Raw genomic sequence first — 20,283 nt, forward strand, 5'->3', positions numbered from 1 at the left:
AATCAACTCATATTCTATCAACCACTCATTCTTTGGTCTCTGCCACTGACTTACATGAGTGAATACACACACCCATAGACACGTGTTTCTGAATAGGTGTACAATGATTATTCCTTCCTATGGTAAAAGAGATAAACAAATAAATCTCAAAATATCTTTCCTTTAAAAGAAAAATCCAGAACCTTACGTGGCAATCCAAATTTATTGAACTACTGATGATAAGTTATACAACATTGTACCACTTTAATTAAGGATTTTGGTTTACATTTAGCCACCTCAAAGTAGCTGTAACATTAGGGTGGTCAATTTAAATACTGTGGCTCCCTGATAGACAGACACACAGTCTTTACATGGAAAAGCTAATGCACACAAAGTAACAAGGTATTGTAAATAAAGCAGCAACAGTTATGCAAGTTGGGCCTTGAGATCATTTACACATGATAAAATCACTTCCCACATTGGCATCCACAGTACTTATATATCGTTTAGCACAGGGGTGTCCAATCTTTTGGCTTCCCTGGGCCACATAGCAAGAAGAAGCATTGTCTTGTGCCATACATCAAATACACTAACACTAGCAATCGCTGATGAGCTTAAAAAAATCAAATCGCCAACGCTGATGAGCTTAAAAAAATCAAATCGCCAACATTCTCATAATGTTTTAAGAACATCTACAAATTTGTGTTTGGCTGCATTCAAAGCCACCCTGGGCTGCATGCAGCCTATGGGCCATGGGTTGAACAAGCTTGATTTAACATATCGACCAAAACATTACATACATGATACAATCACTAACAGGCAAAAATACTAAAACTGTATATTTGGTATTTCAAATACACTTATGCATAAGCAAGTAAGGGATTCACAATGAGAATCTACAGATGTAGAAGCCTGAAATGATTTACAAAAAATGTTAACTCATCAAAAAATTACTTGAAAATATATACTTCTTGTTGTAGACCCCTACTATCCATAAAAGTATAAACATTGTTCACCAGGTAAACAAAAAAGCAAACATATAGTAAGAGATTTGAAAAATCTTGACCTTTCCTTCCCAACAGATATGAAAGGCAACATGTTTAATCTAAGACATTATACTGATGGGACTACCATATTTTAAAGACAAGATTACTGACTCCACAGTTTTTTTGAAAACTTATAAAACTATATATCTATGTTGATCCAAGTACTTATTTTGTACAATACAATGATAAAGACCTTGAATTTATTTTTAAAAATTACAATAAGCTACAAGTATCAAAGAAGGAAAGTTATCTAGAATAGTCTTTATAGGAGCTCTTTGGACTTTCTTTTATTATGCTAAAGTAGTGGTGTGTTTAGGATTTACATTATTGTACTCTTCAATACAAAGTATGGGGCATGTTAAAGGATACAGCACATCATTTTCAGACATTTACCACGTTAGTAGATGAAGAATTTTTCTTAGTGTATTTGATATAGATCTGATTTTACTAGCTATATACTTAGGACTATTATATGAATAAAAATCTAACTTGTGATATTGAAACATGATAAGAATTTGCAAACTGATGTAGGAGCTTTCATCCATCTCTTAAGGGACACCACAATAGGAAAGTCTAAGATGTTGGTAGGTTTAACAAAGTTGGAATGCACTGTTGAATCGGGCAACAGTTCTTCAGACCTAGCTCAGAGCTACAAGGCATTCAGTGTATTAAACCAGCTGACGTGACTTTTTGCAAGCCTTACCAGCCACTGGAATTTTTGTTAATTTGTTGCACTGGGTAATAGCTAATTAACATTTACTTGTAATTTTGAAGAAGATTATAAGCATGCAATGTTGGCCCACTGTCTTGCTAGATTTTGACCTTGTTCCTTTTCTACAACTCTTTCATCTTCCAAGTCACAATTATTACTGACAAGAATCATTGCAACATCATCAATGTCTTTAACTTGAAGAATCTTTTCTCTTAGATCTTGGGAATCATTAAATGTGGACATTGCTATGATGAAATAAACTAACGCAAAGCCTTGTTTGTTTTGCATGTACAAAGCCCTCATTGCTGAAGATTTTTCTGTTTTTGTGGCATCCAAGATTTTAAGCATACACTGTTGTGCATCTATTTCAAGTTGCTTTCTGTAAGAGTCTTCAATCGCAGGATCATAATTTTCAACATAATGTCCTTGGACAAATTGTAAAGGCAGAGCAGACTTTCCAATGCCTCCTGAGCCAAGAATGACTAGCTTATACTCATGCGTGATACAAACTTGTCACAACCTAATGCTTCCTATCCAGTCACTGGGTCCCTGCAGCCAGTTTCACCCCACACTCCCTCTTGATGGTGCTAACATGGCCCTGCCACTGCAGTCCTTCTAGCTGGTTTACACACTTGGCTCTGCAAGTCTTAAGATTTCTTAAGAAAATTTTAATGGATATGAAAAGAAAGAAATGTTTGTTTCGACTTTGTTTTCATTTCTTCCTACCTTTGATTAAATTGTATCTCTGTAGTGAGGCATAATTTCAGTATTCATATATCTTTCTTCTCTATTAGTAATACCTTTCTCATTTTTGCATTCTGCCATTGAGATATTTTTCTCTCCAAGAAACTATAAAAGTCAGAGCCTGATCAGTTTAACTTGAAAAACTGTATTTCTGTCAACAAAAGAAGCCAAGTGGCCCTTTCTGCAATTACCAGTGACCTGTGATTTTTATCCTTTTAGATATAGTTTTACTAGCAGTTTAGGAGCTATTGTCACTGGGATAATCTGAGATGCCCACTCCGAGGTTGCACTTCATACACTCTGTCATGGACCATCTTTAAGAGCCCCATTTACAGCAGAAATATACATGCATTTCCCACCACCAACTGTATAATATATGGTGCATTTGTGACTAAGTCAAGGTTTTAAATTATTGCTTTAAATATAGCTCTTAAATAAAACAATTGACTTTCCTGTTTCAAAACTGTTAGAAAACTCAGCAGACCCAAATATTTAGTTAATTTGAAATTAAATCATAGAGAAAGAAAAGTACAATTTCAAAAAGCCAAAAGACACATCGTTGATTATTTTGCTGATCCCAACTATATTCGATATTTTCCAGAACTCTAGTCCATTCTCTACTTTGTCTTCAGTGAAGTGCTCATATAGATATAACGTCAATCAATGAAAACAAATGTTTATTTTTCACTTCATGTTTTAACACTAGAATAACTACTACATGGATATAGAGTTAAGGTAAATTTATTGATTACATGTTGTGAATTTTAGGACACTATGGTTCTTTTCTAGTTTATAATAGATTTCCAGTGTATCTAGAAATCTATTAAATGTATAAATAAATGTTTATTTTTCTCATACATGATTGACATAGAAAATCATATATACACAACCACATTAGGTATGACAAGTACATAATGAAAACCTACTGTATTACAACTCTGTGCTGAGATTTAGACATATAACCTAGTGGGAAAACAGACAAAACAAATAACTAGTCAAATATTACACTGTGGAGAGAACTAGGAGGAAAGAAACCAGGTAGCTGATCGTGAACAATGGTATGGGTGTGAGGATGAAGGAGTGAGAGGTTGGTTAAGATAGACTTTCTTTTAGAGAAGTGAGGAGACAGATTCTTAAAGGTTAAGAAGGAGAACCATATTAGGATAAGAGGATAGAGGGAAAGCCATGAAGTAAGAAAAACTCTGACATATTTCAGAAACTGAATAAAGGTTGGAATGGCTAAATTGCAGTAAGTAAATCAGAGAGTGGCACTATACTAAATGAGAATGATGTATATGGATCCTGCAGAACATCTCAGGTTCTACAAAGACACCAGATTTTCTTTAAGATATTATAGTAAAATACTAATATATGCACACAAGACAGAGAGAGAGAGATGGACTGACTATTAAGAAATATAATTAGTTGGAGAATTTACTTGCAAGGTTATAATGAGCCTGACAGAATTGGAATGCTGGTAGAAGACTTGAGACTCTTGAACCGGAGACAAAAGCCATTGTCATTCACAGCATTGCAAGCAGCATGAGGATCTACATATTTGTTCCAGTTCTTCTTATTTCCAAGTCCCACATCAGCAACACAGATGGGCCCAGATGGACACTGAGACAAGCAATGAATAGGTGCTGTTGCAAGAGAGGGACTCTGAACTTACAGAACATAAATCTTTTGTAATGAACGGCCTGCCCTTTCTCCAGGAAAGGATGTGATCTTCATTATAAAGGAGAGTAAACATGCTTACACTTGGGTCTAGCATGAGATACATTATCTTTGAAAATTATCTCTTTGATCTATAAACATCCTTCAAAATAGTCTAGAGCAAAGATAGACAACTGCTTCTATTTGCAAGATATGCAGAAATGCAAGGAACCCATGGATAATTGCTTTTCAGCAGTCAGGATCTGATTTATATTTTAAGCAAGTCATGATGATTACACCATGGAGAATATTGAGAGGAGGTGAGTGTTATGTAGGATGACCACTGGGATATCATCACATAATTATGAGATGTGCTTTGGTGGAAGAGGAGATAATTCTGGCCTGAACTAGGCATATGCCTATTAAGATGGAGAAAACTCAACAAGTCAGTATATATTTTGGAGGTAAAATTTGCAGAATTTATAAATTTTTACTTAATTGCATAGGTGAAATAATTTAGAAGTCAAAAATTTATTTGGATAGAAATGCTTATGTGGTATAGGAAAATAAAGTCATTTTTACTGAAGCAAAACAAAGTTCAATTTTGAATATGTGAGGCTTAAAATAAATGTAAAGTACTGAATATTTATAAGATGGGGCTCAGAAGAAAAATGTATGTGAAAATGATTTTTGGAGTCAACAAGTAGACAATGTATGAATTCCTGAGAATGAATTAAATGACCCAACAATCATTAAAAATGATTTAAAGAGAGAAGAGTGAACTCAAATAAATACTAAAGAAAACCAATTATAAGTTATCAGATATAGTAAGAGGCACCTGAAAATTTAGCAACTAGTTGTAAAAGGCAGATTATTGTATTTAAAAAAAAAAAAGAAAACCCAAAAATAAGTTTAATTTTATGCTGCAGGAAGGATACAGACATCTGGTTCAAATTGTCCTAATTAACTACTTTATTTATCATTAATTGGGGAAGCTTAATGGAGCAAACATTTCTAACTAATACACACAAAATCGACGTTCTTCTTTAAAATCTAATTTCTAACTAAATATTGACCAAGAAACTCACAACTGCAGAGCTGTTACAAATTTTGAAATTAACATTGCTCATGTAGCATTTATCTTCCACAAAAAATAAAGAAAAGTCTTACAAATAAAATTCAGTGTATTATAAATCATGTAAACCTAAAGTAATAAAGACAGAAATTGCTAGTGAAGGAGACTGTTGAAGTAGAAAAAATAAGTTTTAGAGTAAAGATGTTACTTTCTTGTTTTTACATATGAAGGATCAAGATTCAGTCTGAGGTTCTTAAAATAATACAAAGAATTGATGTCTCATATTTAAAATATGTAGGAAACAAATAAACTATAGAATATAACTAGCAATACTAAAAGTCTCATAGTTTAACAGTATCATACTAATGTTACTTTCCTGGTTTTGCTCATTATACTATGGTTATGAAAGATGTGATCATTAGGAGAAGTTGGGTAAAACTAATTCTCAAACTTGTCTAAAAATATTTCCATTTAAAATGTTTTAGAAATTAAAAAATATATATCAGTATAAGGAGAGAAAGTGAAAGTATGCTATTCCCTCATGTTAGAATCTATAATGATGTTGCCTATCAACATGTCCCATTCTCATCATTTTGCTTCCTAATCAACTATCAATACTGTCAATGTATTAACATTTCCCTCAGAGCTGTGTATCTCAGAAGAAATTGACAACTTTCTCACCTGCAGCAGAAGCCTGTATTAAAGTGCAAACTAATTATTCTTCCCAGTAATTAATTAGTTCAAGAACGAACATGCAACTTAATCTCAGCAAATGTGTAGTGAAAAGAAGATTGTTGAGCGCCTTGTGAGAATAGTTTAACCCTGAAGGAGAACACATTATTATTCCTCTGGATTTTGTGTGAGCTTTCTGAAGCCTAGAACTTGAGTAACCAATTTGCTACCTGTAAAGATAAAATTAGTTGTGCAGATGGCAGAACATATTAGAAAGAAACTGAGTTCTTGATGATATAATTGAACTTCTAAAATAATTCCCCCTGAAGACTGTTACGTAAAATAAAAGAAAAATACACCACACTTTGATCCAGATTGAGCTACATGCGTAAAATTGAAAGCATGATAACTGAGAAGAATTATCAATGGACACCATGCAATTGTGATAACTCAAGAAATGATTGTAGAATCAGTTGTTTAAAATTCCCTTATTAACCATTGAATAACTAAAAACAGAATTATATGAAAATACCTAACTGTAGTAAGTGAAGAACAGAATAAGGATAAATTTAATTTTTTTTCACTTAATATCATTCAGTGTTTGTTTTTTTTCTTTCCATTCCCATATATAAATCAAATATTTACAAAAAATTTTGGGACAGTAATCAGTATAATAATTCACAGTGTAGGAGAAAGATTTGAATGTTGATTAAAAAGAGCTGTAAGTTTTTGCTATTTTTTTCGTCCCCAGTCATGTGTTCATCACTTATATGAATGGCAGACATAGAGGCAAAAATTAATAATATACACAATGTTAAAAACAAGAAATAGACTGAAAGAAGGAGTTTGTAACATAAATCATAGTAATTGGATTAACGTATGCTTTCATATATATATATATATATAATTACTATTTTTATTTGGAAAAAAGCAAATATAAAAACGGGCAATGGCTGATAATTAGTAACTCCCCAAAGAATAAATATATATGTCCAATAAACCCATAAATAGATACACAATCACTAATAATGAGAAACAATAAAATTAAAACAATATTGCAAAGTTTTTAAATCCATCAGATTATAATAATTTTAAAGCCTAATTATCTGCTTTCTTAACCAGAATAAAATCAAAATAGGCACTCGCAAATTATCTGGACAGCAGTATTGCTTGGTTGCATTACTTCTGGAAAGCAATTTGGCAGTAGCTATTAAATGTATATACCTTCTTTGCCTCAGTCTTTCACTTATAGGAGTTTATACTTTAGATATATTCACATATGTGCAGAAAAAATAAATGTTTATAAATGCTGATTATATTTTATATTTTAAATGGTGATAACTTAAAAAATAAAACAAATATTCCAAGTTAAGAGAATGATTAGAAAATGTATGGGATAGTCTTATTATACCACCACCACTAAAGAGATGAAGCAAAGCCCTAATTATAATGCTGATTAAATAAAGCACATAACAATATAATGAAAAGTATAATTCCATATTTTTGTGCCTATGTGTGTAAACACGTACAAAAAATTGGGGACGTTACTGACTATAATATAGGGTGTGGGAGAAAAATTTGAGTGTTGATTGAAAAGAGCTGTAAGTTTTTGCTATTTATTTTCTGAAGTCTGAATATTCAAAAATATACTTTGGTAATTTTTTTAGACAGTAAAAGAATTTTATAGAAGACAATTAGGGTGTTACATTTTTATAATTGGAATTGTTTTCACATACTGTTCAATATCATATAAGTTATTACCTACATTTATGATTCAGAAATAATCATGTTCCTATAAGAAGTAATGGCATAATATAAAAATTATCCTTAATGAATATGGACTATTCTACTATAATATGTAATAATCACTTCATGGTAAATGGGGTATTCATCACCTCAACCATTTATCCTTTGTGTTACAAATAATCCAATTATACTCTTTTAGTTATTTTTAAATGTGCAATCAAATTATTATTGACTATAGTCATGCTGATATGCTATCAAATACTAGAGCATATTCATGCTTTCTAATTTTTGTACTCATTAACCCCATTCCTCAACCACACCCCATCTCCAGTATTCTTCTCAGCCTCTGGTAACTGTCATCCTACTTTCTATTCTCATGAATTGAGTTGTTTAAATTTTTAGCTCCCACAAATAAGTGAGAACATGAGAAGTTTGTCTTTCTGTGCCCAGCTTATTTCACTTCACATAATGATCTCCAGTTCTGTCCATTTTGTTGCAAATGACAGGATCTCACTTTTTCTTTATGGTGGAATCGTGCTCCATTGCATATGGAACATTTTCTCTGTTCATTTTTCAATAGACCCTTGTTTCCAAATCTTTGCTATTGTGAATGGTTTTGTGATGAACACAGGAGCGTAAACATCTTTTCTATATGTTGATTACCTTTCTATTGGATATATACTTAGCAGCAGGATTACTTTATAATATAATGTGGTAGCTGTATTTTTCATCTTTTGAGAAATCTCCAAACTTTTCTTCATAGTGATTATAATAATTTACATTCCCATGAACATTGTTTGAGGGTTCCCTTTCGCCAACTTCCTTGCCAGCATAAATTATTGCCTGTCTTTTGGTTAAGAGCCATTTTAACTGGAGTGAGATGAGACCTCATTGTAGATTTGATTTGCTTTTCTCTGATGATCAATGATGTGGAGCATCTTTTCATACACCTGTTTTCCATTTGTATGTCTCTTTTATGAAATAATTGTTATGATATTTTGCATATTTTTAGTCAGATTATTAGATTTTTACCTCGAGTTGTTTGTGATCCTTATATATTTTGGTTATTAATCCCTTGTCAGATAAGTTGTTTGCACATATTTTCTCTCATTCCATGAGTTATCCCTTCACTTTGTTGATTGTATCCTTTGCTATGCAGAGCTTTTTAACATGATGTGATTTAATTTGTCCATTTTTGCCTTGGTTGCCCGTGCTTGTGGGTTATTGCTTAAAAAATCTTTGCCCAGTCTAGAGTCTTGGAGAATCTCCCTAATGTTTTCTTTTAGTAGTTTCATAGTTTGAAGTCTTAGGCTTAAGTATGCAATCCATTTTGTTTTTTTAAAATATGGTGAGAGATAGGGGTCAAGTTTTATTCTTGTACCTACAGATATCCAGTTTCCCAGTATCATTTATTGAAGAGACTCTTTTCCCCAGTGTATGTTTTTGGAACTTTTGTTGAAAATGAGCCACTGTAGATATATGTATTTATTTCTAATTTCTCTATTTTGTTCTGTTGGTTTATGTATCTGTTTTTATGTATCATGCTGTTTTGGTTATACTGCCATGCTGTGTAGTATAATTTGGAATCAGGAAATGCAATTACTCCAGTTTTTTTCTTTTTGCTAAGAATGGCTTTGGCTATTAGTCTTTTGTAGTCCCTGTATATTTTAGTATTATTTGTTCTATTTCTGTGAAGAATGTTGTTGTTATTTTGACAGGCATTATATTGAATCTGCAGAATGCTTTGTGTAATATAGACTTTTTAACAATATTGATTCTTCCAATCTATGAAGATGGAATAGCTTCTCATTTTTTGTTTCCCCTTCAATTTCTTGCATAAATGTTTTATAGATTTCATTGTAGACATCTTTCACTTCTTTGCTTCAGTTTATTCCTAGGTATTTAATTTTACTTATAGCCATTGTAAATGGGATTATTCCTTGATATCTTTTTCAAATTGCTACTATTGGCACATAGAAATGCTACTGATTTGTGTACATTGATTTTGGATCCTGCAACTTAATTTTTAGTTCTAATCATTTTTTGGTACAGTCTTTAGGTTTTTTTCATATATAAGATTATATCACCTGCAAACAAGCATAATTTGATTTATTTCTTTCCAATTTGGATGTTCTTTATTTCTTTCTATTGTCTGACTGCTCTAGCTAAGATATCCATTACTATATTGAATAACAGTGATGAAGGTGGGCATCCTTGTCTTGTTCCAGATCTTAGAGGAAAAACTTTCGGGTTTTTCCCTGTTCAGTATGATAGTAGCTGTGGGTCTGTCATATATGGCTTTTATTGAGTTGAAGTGTTCCTTCTATACCCAGTATTTTTACCGTTTTTATACCCAGTATTTATACCAATTTTATTTATACCAGTATTATTTATACTAGTATTTTTACCCAATATTTATACCAATTTTCCTTATTATGAAGGAATATTGAATTTATCAAATGCTTTTCCTGTACCAGTCAAAATGGTAATGCGGATTTTGTCCTTCATTCTGTTGATATAATGTACCACATTGATTGATTTGCATATGCTGAACCATCTATGCATCCCTGGGATAAAACCCACTTGGTTGTAATGAATGATCTTTTTATGTGTTTTTCATTTGGTTTACTACTATTAGGTTGATGCAAAATTAATTGCGGTTTTGCCATTGCTTTTAATTGCAAAAACCACAAATACTTTTGCACCAGACTAATCTTTTGTTGAGAATGCTTGCATTAATGTTCATCAGAGTTATTGGCCTATAGTGTTTTTTTGTTTTGTTTTGGGTTTTTTTTTCTTTTTTTTTTTGTAATGATGTTTCTGTGTATGATTTTGGTATCAGGACAATAATGACCTTGTAGAGTGAGTCTGGAAGTAATCCGTACTCCCATAGTTGAAGTAAAAATGGTATTCATTCTTCTTGAAATGTTTGGTAAATTTCAGCAGCGAAACTATTAGGTCCCAGGTTTCCTATGCTGGGAGACTTTTTATTACATTTTTGACCTCATTACTTTTTATAGATCTGCTTAGGTTTCAGATTTCTTGATGGTTAAATCTTAGTAGGTTGTGTCTAGGAATTTAATCATTTCTTCTAGATTTTTCAAATTATTGGCATATAATTGCTCACAGTCTCTAATGATTCTTTGAATTTCTGCATTGCCAGTTTTAATGAATCTTTTCATCTCTGATTTTATTTATTTGGTTCTTCCCTCTTTTTTTTTAGTCTGGCTAAAAGTTTGCGGATTTTGTTTAGCTTTTCAAAAACGAAACTTTTGGTTTCATTTTGGTATTATTTTCTTCATTTCAATTTTATTTACTTCTATTGCGATCTTTATAATTTGCTTTCTTCTACCAGTTTGGGGTTTGGTTTGTTCTTGCTTTTCTAATTCTTTAATATGCATTGTTAGGTTGGTTTTTTTTTTTTTTTTTTTGGAAGTTTTTCTCCTCTTTTGAAGTCAGTGCTTTTTGTTTTAAACTTTCCTCTAGGTACTGCTTTTTCTGTATCCCATAAGTTTTGATGTCATGTGTTTCCATTTTCATTTGTTTCAAAATGTTACCACTTTCTTCTTAATTTCTTCATTGACCCTCTGAACACTCAGAAGCATATTGTTTAATTTCCATGTGTTTGTGTAGCTTTCAAAGGACCTCTGATTATTGATTTCTAGCTTTATTCCATTGTGAGCAGATAATATACTTGATATGATTTCAATTTTTTTTGAATTGTTTAAAGCATGTTTTGTGGCTTAAGATATGGTCTATCCTTGGGAATGATCTATGAGCTGAGAAGAAAAATGTGTATTTTGCTATTGCTGCATAAAATGTTCTGTAAATTTCTATTGGGTCAATTTGGTCTGTAGTGCAGATTAAGACCAATGTTTCTTTGTTTCCATATGGATGATTTGTCCAATGCTAGCCCAGTACAGCACCAGGAATTGCAGGAATTGCTCAGGAATTGCAGTCCTTGTGTTCTAGATTGCCTGTCAGGTTTTCTTGTGACCTCAGAGTGCTTTAGCCCATGGTGGTGGGGTTTACCAGGAATCAGGTCCTGACTGCTGGGATGAACAGTTCTCTTCTGGCTAGAGCTGGTCCAAATGCTCCGGAACCAGCTGAATTCTGCCCTGTGTTGCTTTCTACAGTAATAGGGAACCACTGAGTTCCAATGTAATGTCCCACAACTACTGGACTTTCCCTTCCCCAAATGTACATGTTCTCTCTCCATACCCCGCAGCCACTGAACCTGCTGGAGGAAGGAGGAGGGGTGGTGTTGGCAATTTAAGACTGTCTTTCTTTTCCTCTTCAATGCCTCTGTCCTTGATATAATGTTGAAGCTAGGTACTGTGATTACAAACCTAATTGGTGGTTCTTATGAAGGTACATTCTTGTGTGGATATTTGCTCAATTAGGTGTTCCTGTGGGGGTGAGGATAATTGCTGGAAGGTTCTATTTGGCAATCTCGCTCCACTTCCTTCCCTAACTCTTATTCATGAGGTGAAGTTTTGAAGAGTGTACAAATAGGCTCTAACAGACTAAAACTATGCTTCTTTGCACTATATTTTAAATAATTTGATGTTTAAGATTTGAGTTTAGTACTGGTAAACTTTGGGCTGCAGTAAAGAAGTAAACAACATGGAGACATTTTAGGTCAATACACAGGAGCCATCTTTGCCAGTTTATGTAACAACCTGTAAATGTAAAACAGGAAAATTAACATAATTTATTTTGTTTCTTTCTCTATTTTTCTTTTTCTTTTTTACTTTAAGTTCCAGGATACATGCGTAGAACGTGCAGGTTTGTTGCACAGGTATAGATGTGCCATGGTGGTTTGCTGCACCTATCAACCCATCAGCCAGGTTTTAAGCCCCGCATGCATTAGCTATTTGTCCTATTGCTCTCCCTTCCCTTGCTCCCTCCACCTCTAACAGGCCACAGTGTCTGTTTTTCCCCTGCTTGTGTCCATGTGTTCTCATTGTTCAACTCCCACTTATGAATGAGAACATGTGGTGTTTGGTTTTCTGTTCCTGTGTTACTTTTCTGAGAATGATGGCTTCCAGCTTCATCCATGTCCCTGCAAATAACATGATCTCATTCATTCTTGTGGCTGTATAGTATTCCATGGTGTATATGTGCCACATTTTCTTTATCCAGTCTATCACTGATGGGCATTTGAGTTGGTTCCATCTCTTTGCTATTGGGAATAGTGCTGCAAGAAACATACATGTTCATGTATCTTTATAATTGAATAATTTATATTCCTTTGGTTATATACCCAGTAATGGGTTTACTAGGTCATATGGTATTTCTGGTTCTAGATCCTTGAGGAATCACCACACTGTCTTCCAAAATGGTTGAACTAATTTACATTCTCACCAACGATGTAAAAGTGTTCCTATTTCTCCACAGTCTCGCCAGCATTTGTTATTTCTTGATGTTTTAATAATTGGCACCTGACTGGCATGACATGGTATCTCATTGTGGTTTTGATTGGCATTTCTCTAATGATCAGAGATGTTGGGATTTTTGTCATATGCTTGTTGCCCATATAAATGTCTTCTTTTCAGAAGTGTCTGTTCATATCCTTTGCCCATTTGTCGATGGGCTTATTTTTTTTTTTTTCTTGTAAATTTGTTTAGGTTCCTTATAGATTCCGGATATTAGGCCTTTGTTAGATGAGTAGATTGTGAAAATGTTCTCCCATTCTGTAGGTCACCTGTTCACTTTGATGATAGTTTATTTTCCTATTGTAGAAGCTTTTTAGTTTAATTAGATCCCATTTGCTAATTTTTGCTTTCGTTGCAATTGCTTTTGGCGATTTCACCCTAAAATCTTTGCCCATGGCTATGTCCTGAATGGTATTGCCTAGGTTTTCTTCTAGGGTTTTTATGGCTTTGGGTTTTAATACATTTTGAGTTAATTTGTATATAAGGTGTAAGGAAGGGGTCCCATTTTGACTTACTGCATATGGCTAGCCACTTTTCCAAGCACCATTTATTAAATAAGGAATGCTTTCTCGATGCTGTTTTTGTCAGGTTTGTTGAAAATCAGATGGTTGTAGATGTGTGGTCTTACTTCTAAGGTCTCTATTCTGTTCTGCCGATCTATATGTCTGTTTTGGTCCCAGTACCATGCTGGTTTGGTTACTGCAGCCTTGTAGTATAGTTTGAAGTCAGGTAATGTGATGCCTCCAGCTTTGTTCTTTTTGCTTAGGATTATCTTGGCTATGTGGGCTCTTTTTTAGTTCCATATTAATCTTAAAGTAGTTTTTTTTTTTTTTTTTTTTTCTGTGAAGAATGGCATGGGAATAGAATTGAATCTATAAATTAATTTGGGCAGTATGGCCATTTCATGATATTGATTCTCCCTATCCATGAGGATAGAATGTTTTTCCATTTATTTCTGTCCTCTCATTTCCTTGAGCAATGGTTTGTAGTTCTCCTTGAAGAAGTCCTTCATGTCCCTTGTTAGCTGTATTCCTAGGTATTTTATTCTCTTTGTAGCTCTTTGTAGCAATTGTGAATTGGGAAGTCATTCATGATTTGGCTCTCTGCTTGTCTATTGTTAGTGTGTGGGAATTCTTGTGATTTTTGCACATTGATTTTGTATCCTGAGACTTTGCTGAAGTTTCTTATCAGCTTAAGGAATTTTGGGGCTGAGACAATGGGGTTTTCTAAATATAAGATCACATCCTGTGCAAACAGAGACAACTTGACTTCCTGTCTTCCTATTTAAATACACTTTATTTCTTTCTATTCACTGCTTTCCCTGGCCAGAACTTCCAATACCATGTTACCTATTAGTGGTATGGTGAGAGAAGGTATCCTTTTCCTGTGCCGCTTTTCAAAGGGAATGCTTTCTGCTTTTGCCCATTCAGTATATTGGTTGCGGGTTGTCACAAATAACTGATTATTTTGAAGTATGTTCCATCGATACCTAGTTTATTGAGAGTTTTTAACATAAAGAGATGTTGAATTTTACCGAAGATCTTTTCTACATCTATTGAGATAATCATGTGGTTTTTGTCACTGGTTCTGTTTATGTGACGGATTATGTTTATTGATTTGTGTATGGTGAACCAGCCTTGCATTGCAGGAATGAACTTGACTTGATCATGGTGGAAAAGCTCTTCGATGTGTTGCTGGATTTGGTTTGCCAGTATTTTACTGAAGATTTTCTCATTAATGTTCATCAGAGATATTTGCCTGAAGTTCTTTTTATTGTGTCTCTGCCAGGTTTTGGTGTCAGGATGATGCTGGCCTCATAAAATGAGTTAGGGAGGAGTCTGTCATTCTCAGTTGTTTGGAATAGTTTCTGAAGGCATGGTACCAGCTCCTCTTCGTAGTTTTGGTAGAAATCAGCTGTGAATCCATCTGGTAGTGCGCTTTTTTTTGGTTGGTAGGCTATTTATTACTCCCTCAATTTCAGAACTTGTTATTGGTCTATCCAGGGATTCAACTTCTTCCTGGCTTAGTCTTGGGAGAATGTACGTGTCCAGGAATTTATCCATTTCTTCTAGAAAGGCAGGCCTGGTGGTGATAATTCCCACCGTATTTGTTTTTCCGAAAACATATTTTATTTATCTTTTGCTTATGGAGCTAAGTTTGGCTGGATATGACATTCTGAGTTAAAAAATCTTTTCTTTAAGAATGGTGAATTGGCCCCCACTCTCTTCTGGCTTGTAAGGTTTCTGCTGAGAGATCTGCTGTTAGTCTGGTGGACTTCCCTTTGTAGGTAACGTGGCCTTTCTCTCTGGCTGCCCTTAACATTTTCTCCTTCATTTTGACCTTGGAGAGTCTGATGATCATGTGTCTTTGGGTTGATCTTCTTGTGGTGTATCTTAATGGTGTTTTCTGTATTTCCTGAATTTGAATATTAGCCTGTCTTGCTAGGTTGTGGAAGTTCTGGATAATGTTCTGAGGTGTGCTTTCTAACTTGTTTCTATTCTCCCCATCTCCTTCAGGTACTTCAATCAGTCATAGGTTGTCTTTTTACATAGTCCCACATTACTTGGATGTTTTGTTTATTCTGTTTTATTCTTTTTTCTCCAATCTTGTCTGCTTGCCTTATTTCACCAAGATAGTCTTCAATCTCTGATAGCATTTCTTCCACTTGATCAATTCAGCTATTGATACTTGTGTATGCTTCACAAAGTTCTCGTGCTGCATCTTTCAACTCCATCAGGCCATTTATGTTCCTCTCTAAACAGTTTATTCTAGTTAGCAGCTCCTCTAGCCTTTTATCAAGGTTCTTAGCTTCTTTGAATTGGGTTAGAACATGCTTCTTTAGCTCAGAGGAGTTTGTTATTACCCACTATCTGAGGCCTACTTCTGTCTATTCGTTCATCTCATCCTCCATCACCTTCTGCGTCCTTGCTGGAGAGGTGCTGTGATCATTTGGAGGAGAAAATGCACTCTGGCCTTTTGGGTTTTCACCGTTTTTACATTGATTCTATCTCATCTTCATGAGTTTGTCTATTCTCAATCTTTGAGGCTGCTGATCCTTGGATGAAGTTTTTCTGGGGAAATTTTTTGTTCATGCTGTTGTTGTCGCTTTCTATTTGTTTGTTTGTTTGTTTTTCTTTCAATAGTCAAGTCCTTCTTCCTTAGGGCTGCTGAAGTTTGCTGGGGGTTCACTTTAGGCCCTATTCATCTGGTTTGCTCCCATGCCTGGAGATGTCATTCAAGGAGGCTAGAGAACAGCGAAGATGAGTACCTGCTCCTTCTTCTGGGATCTCTGGCCTTGAGGGGCACTGGCATGGTGCCAGTAGGACTGTTTCTCTATAGGATGTCTGAGAATCCCTTTTTGTGGGACTCACCCAGTTGGGTGGCACAGGAAGCAGGACCCATTTAATGAGGCACTTTGGCTGTCCCTTGGTGGAGGTGGTGTGCTGCACTGTGGGGAATCCGGGATTCCTCAGAGCTAGCAGGAGGAAAGACTAAATTTGCTGGTCTGTGGAGACTATGGCCACCCATTCCCCTAGGTACTCAGTCCCAGGGAGATCAGAGTTCTGTTCATGAGTCCTTGACTAGAGTTGGAGTTTCTGCAGGGAGGCCCTGCAGCTGCAGTGTTGGCTGCTGCCACTCCATCAAGGAGTCCAGATAGCTTATACAGCAGGCATCCACAGAATTGGTGATGGCTGCCCCTCCCCCCAGTAACTCAGCAGGCTTAGAGGAAGGTTCTAACCAAGCTGCATGGCTCCATGGTTGGTACCAAAGGTCCTGATGAGCATTGGCTCCTGAGTGGGATCTTCCCATCCATGGGTAGCACGGTTCCATGGAAAAAGCAGTTTCCCAGGCTGAGTAGCACATTCACTCACCACGTCCCTTGGCTGGAGGTGAGGGCTACCCTGCCCCACGTGGCTCTTAGGTGGGCTCCCATACCATATTGCTCTTCCGTCTTCTCCTTGGGTCATGCCGGCTGCCTAGTCAGTCCTAATGACAGAACCTGGATTCCTTGGTTGCCAGTGCAGGATTCACACACTGTTTTGGATCGTTTTGGTGCTGCTTCTAGTAGGCTATCTGGGCCCCTCCCCGTCTTTCTCTGTTTATTGGATGAATTGGCCTATACTGAAGCTCAGAAAGTGTGCATGCTTCTTAGGAGGTGTGTTATGTAATTTTATCATTGATTAGTTAACTAGCAGGCAGCATATACTCTCTATCATGAATGATTATATGTTAAACTATTTTGCAGCTACAGCACTAGATTAACTTGTTGGAGTATCAGTAAAATATACAATTCCCTGAAGCCAATTATCCTGGCCAAATATTTGCTCAGGATTTTTGCTTACTCATCAATAAGCTAAGCTTCAATTTTCAAAAAGAAAAAGAAAAGTCTAGAATAAAATGATATTTACAAAATGTAGAAGGCTCTAAGGATGAATGTATGGTAATTATTATTGTTCTGAAATATTCTTTCAAATTATCTGAGTTTTACAGAAAGAAATTCATATCATAGAGCATAGGGATTGGTGAGACCATATAAGGCAATGAATGCCTTTTTCTAAAAGTAAGTGCTGTTTTACTAACAACAATAAAAATTTTGATGTATTCACTAGAAGAATCTATTAGTGCCTGTAAATGAGTATATTTCTATTATTTCTTTTATGCTCTAGGAATAAAACTTAAAATTATTATTACAGTAAAATTGCATTAGGAAGCACCTTGCCATAACAGCGGATTTAGATTATTTTTAGAGAAATAAAATGTTCTCTACAGTGGGGAATTTGGCACATCTTTCTATAGCATGTATTTCCTAGAATATTATAATGGTGCTAGTCTATAATTGTGGACATACAGGAAAATATGAATTTCTTTTCTCTTTTTAAGTTTCCAAAACACAGTGAGGAATATACGCTTTTATCTTGCCCAGCATCTCCTTAAGAAATCATCTTTTTCTTTCCCACTGTTAGTTCAATTGTTTTGAATGGAACTAACTGTATTTCAGAAGTACACCTATGTCACTGGAATTTTTTAATTCAATGTATTATATTTTCAAATACAAATATCCTTGTCAGTTGAGTAAAAACTTGGCCCCTTTGTGAAAGTGATGAAAGAAGCATCTAAGTTTGCAACACAGAGTAATGTTGCTTTTCCTTTTTTGACTGAGAAACTACAGGGTTAATACTCTTCCACACAGAAGGGAGAAAGTAAATCAAACAACTAAATTATATAATAATGAATGTGAGCCTGAACTGTGCACCTCATGTATATAGGAGTTAGTTTCCTTAACTGTGCATAGAACACTGTAGAATATTACATATACATACATATATAGAGAGAACACTACATATATACATATATGTATATATTTTATATATACACACATATTTTATTGCCCCAAATCTCAATTTTAATGTGTAACTTATAATTAAAAAGTTAAATTCCACCTATCCTTGCTGTACCAAAAATTATTTCCAGTTCCTGCTTTCTCCTACATCAGACTTCCCTGGTGAAATTCTCATAATGACTTGATTTGTCCAATCATGTTTACAACATTGTTATATGACTAGGATGACTCTTAGGTAAATACCTAGCTCTTTGATCTAGAACACTACATATATATACATATACATATGTATATATGGAATGCATACATATATACATATGTGTATACATATACATACGTATATACGCATATATACATATATGTGTATACACATACATACATATATACACATACACATACATAAATATATGTGTATACATACACATACATATGTATATATGTGTGTGTGTGTGTGTGTGTGTGTGTATTCTAAATATACATATGTATGTGTATATATGTGTAGTGTTCTAGATCAAAGAGCTAGGTAATTACCTAAGAGTCATCCTAGTCATATAACAATGACTATTGTATACACATATATATGTATATAATACATACATATATGTATATATGTAGTGTTCTAGATCAAAATACATACATATATTATATATGTGTGTGTATATATATGTAGTGTTCTAGATCAAAGAGCTAGGTAATTACCTGAGAGTCATCCTAGTCATATAACAATGTTTTAAACATGATTGGACAAATCAAGTCATTATGAGAATTTCACCAGGGAAGTATGATGTAGGAGAAAGAAGGAATTGGAAATAATTTTTGGTACAGCAAGGATTGGGGGAATGTAACTTTTTAATTATAAGATATGCATTAAAATTGAGATTTCGGGGGAACAAAATGTAGTGATAGCATTATAGTAGAATGAAATATGACTGACTGAGACTGAAATTAAGATGCCATAGATATCCAGCCTGGAGACTCTACATACAGTCAATAATTTGCACTTTCTTTCATCTCTCAATAATTAATAATTCCTTTCAACACTATATTTTTATTTACAGCAAAACATAGTTTAGTCAGACAATTTAGGAAATTCACAAGTTCTGTTCATGTAGACTCCCAGCAGCTGCTTAACTTTCCGGGCACTTTGTCTCTCCCTCCTGATAATGGGGATAATTGAAGAGCACTCACCACTTATGTAGCATATTTAGTTCCTGTTGCTAAATGATATAGATCCATGGTTTTAAGATATGCCCATGCACACAATATTATCATTGTCAATTTAATGGCTTTTATAGTTTCACAAAATGTATCTTCATGACCACTTTGAAAGATTTATAACGTTTATTTTCATTTGGAAACTTCTGTCTGAGAATTAGCATGAATGGTATAGAGAATTAAGGGGCTGTTAGGATTTATAAGGACAGCACTATAAATTGTAATTACTAGTTTAAATATGTATTTCTTCAAGTGAAATATAACCCACCATTTACAATCAATTTCTCGCTGTGAAATATGGTCTTTCTATAAGCAGAGAGTGGGGTTTTTCAACACCTGTTAGGAATGTATGTAAAATATATTAAATGAAACTCATGAGGGAAACAGCATGAGTTCTAAAAGCAAATGATGTGGTTTTTCAAGCAGCACACTTGGAGGAATAATATATCTTTCATCATTTCATCTCACTATGAGTCTAGTGATAGAGAACAGTGGAGAGGAGGTTGATAAATGGAAAAGGTTGAGGAATTGAAATAAATTACCTGATTATTACAAAACATTTAATAAAATAATATTTTAGATATTCTTTTGGTAAAATATTTGTTCTCAAATAGTGATCAGAGCTTTATAAAGAGATAATCCCCTTTAGCATTTAATAA

At 34.4% G+C, this 20,283-nt stretch overlaps 1 pseudogene; it reads right to left on the reverse strand.

The window, feature by feature from the left end:
* Positions 1-1,770: 1,770 nt before the first annotated feature.
* On the reverse strand, positions 1,771-17,036 carry LOC100428331 (ras-related protein Rap-1b pseudogene; annotated as a pseudogene).
* Between the last annotated feature and the right edge of the window lie 3,247 nt (positions 17,037-20,283).

Source organism: Macaca mulatta, chromosome 2, assembly GCF_049350105.2.
Source record: "Macaca mulatta isolate MMU2019108-1 chromosome 2, T2T-MMU8v2.0, whole genome shotgun sequence".
NCBI classification, from domain to species: domain Eukaryota; kingdom Metazoa; phylum Chordata; class Mammalia; order Primates; family Cercopithecidae; genus Macaca; species Macaca mulatta.